Here is a 2753-nt window from a genome sequence, read left to right as displayed (position 1 = left end):
CACACATACACACACACACGCACACGCACGCACACGCACGCACCACGCACGCGCGCACTCTCTCTCTCTCTCTCTCATTCATTCTTACACGTAATATATGCAACATTCTTTCACTTACTCATTCATCTTGTCTGTCTCTCATTCTCATTTACCTTTTTCATAAGCTCGCAAGATCGCGGCAAAAAACTATTTTACCCTTTTAGCTCAATGCAAGTCACATAAGTTATGCAATGTACATGGAAGATACGTCCAATTATAAGAATGGTTTATTTCCCAATAAACACCAACTCAAAAGTAACATCAATATAATTTCTTACTCAACAATGTAACTGTTACATATAATATGTGTCATATTATAATATTGAGTATAAAATTATATAACATTGATGTTATGTTACTCTCAACCGGTGCTTACTGAATTGCCGGCTTCTTACAATCGACTGATTTTCTTTTGACATCCGCGTAATCTTTACTCGAGTACACTTTAAAAATATGGATATAGATTTTACACTATGGATGTTAAATATAACATTCTCATCGTGTTGGTATAAATACAATGATGTTGATATAATGCCAATATATAATGTGGATTTAATATCATGAGAGAGAGAATTCTAAGCCAGTGTTAAATCAACATCTTTGGTGTTAACATCACATTTATATTTTTTAGAATGTGATGAAAAAGATTGAGATAATTGCCGGTAGTCGAAATGAAAATTCTGATAGATGTCGCGAAATAACTTTATTTTTGTAAAGTGACAACTTTCCTGTTGTGCTTCTCTTTATTTTCATCTTCGGACAGCCTCCAAAAGTTCGTCGATCAATAACCCGCGCTACAATGTTTTTCCTTTAAAAATAATTAACGGTTCTTGTTGGAAGAGATATTAAAAGTCTTTTGGCGCGATCATGCATTTATCTTTTTCATCTTTTTTTTATTTATTTTTTTTTTTTAGTACGTATCCAAGAAAGAGAGCAAAATTAAGAACCATCTGGAAGATAAGATCCGTACGGTAACACAGCCGTTATATAAGCTTCATACCAATTACAGATTCCTGTGTCTTATCTGATATACGAGTATGTACAATTTCTTCTTATCCTGCGCGACGCGTTACAATTGTGGAGTGAAAAATCGAGCGGAGAATCGTTCTCTGAGTGGAATAACATTGAGCTCGCTTGGGAAATTTCATTATCCGCAGACATTTCCGTCCTGCTTACGCTGAATTTTTATCCAAATACATCTGCATCCTCCCTCATTTTTTGTTCCAGCTTTATCGAAACGTGAAAACATTTTCCTCTCGTTTATTTAAAAATTCGCCACCTACCGCGACTTTCCCCACGATTTCTTTTTCACTCCACAATCGATAATGTGCGGTGACTGGGGCGAAGAATCTTCCTACGGACGTCGTAACAATTGCACGTTTAGCAAAGGATCAGCAATCGGTATATCGATAAGATTTCCCATCGGCGCGCACAAATGGTGAAAATGTAAACAATCTCCATTTCGCTTATTGCGCATTCTACTAACATACTCCCGATTGCACGCAATCGACTCTTAGTCGCCGCTAATATTCCTCGTCAGGTCTCACACTTAATTGCTTGTCATTCCAATTCCTTTCTTTGATACTCTTCATACCAGTAACTTGAGATACGATAACAAAAAGACACAAAAAAATAAATAAATACAATAACAAAGAACGTAGCTAAAAGAAATAATTTTGTTTTAGAAACACATCTCTACAACATCTTTTGCATGTACATTCTTTTCATTATATTAAAATATAAGACTCGATGTTACTACTTTTCAGATTTTTACAGCCGAGTAATAAATTATTTGAAAAAAAAAAGAACGCGCATAAAAACGATGATTTTTGATATTTCAAACAATGTTTTGTATCCTTAAACACATTTTATAATCTATTGTTTAGACACATATTTGTAGTTTAACATAGTATTTTTTTTTTAGAATTAACAGTTATTCAATGTTGCTGGTATTAAAATGCAGCGACAAGTAGAAAAAGGATTCACCACGGACAATTCTTGCAGGAATCTTCTTTCCCGAAGAGTGAAGATGATGGTGACGATGACGACGAGATGCGTCGCTCTTCGGCCTCGTACGAAACAAATCTAACGGAATATCTTTATCTTATGTATATCTTGTGTGATTCATCGAATCACGTACGCACGTGACGCGCTTCAAAAAAAAAAGAAAAATTTCTCTCTTCACATCTTTTGCAATTCGGTCGTAATTCTTTCTCCTTCATTTTTAAATATCGGTACAAAACATGGCACGCCGCTTCATCAACCATGAGTATTTTATACACATAACTCTTGTTATCTACGTGGCGAGATTAAGATGATATATTTCTTAATACAAAAACAGAAGAAACATATAATAACAGTAATAATAGCGTGTGGTACATAGTAATTAGGATGCTACTTAGAGAGAGAGAGAGAGAGAGAGAGAGAGAGAGAGAGAGAGAGAGAGATGGAAAAAGAGAGAAAATAAAGACAAAGAAAGAAAAAGATAGGGAAGAAGAGATAGATAGAAGAGAGAGATAGAGAGATAAAAAAACCGTCTAAAACTGTTCTTAGGGAGCTTTCGAAGGAAAATACAGGGTGAATAAATAGCGCCTTACATTGATCGTCATAAATAAATACACGCAGCAGGGCTACAACGTGAAAAGGGATAAAATAGATAATCGTGACGATTAATAATGACGCGTAGGATCTTATAAAAAAAACTATGTAACAAA

Source organism: Trachymyrmex septentrionalis, unplaced genomic scaffold, assembly GCF_001594115.1.
Source record: "Trachymyrmex septentrionalis isolate Tsep2-gDNA-1 unplaced genomic scaffold, Tsep1.0 scaffold8, whole genome shotgun sequence".
Lineage (NCBI taxonomy): Eukaryota > Metazoa > Arthropoda > Insecta > Hymenoptera > Formicidae > Trachymyrmex > Trachymyrmex septentrionalis.
The sequence above is the reverse complement of the archived record's forward strand: the minus strand, read 5'-3'. Positions refer to the sequence as shown.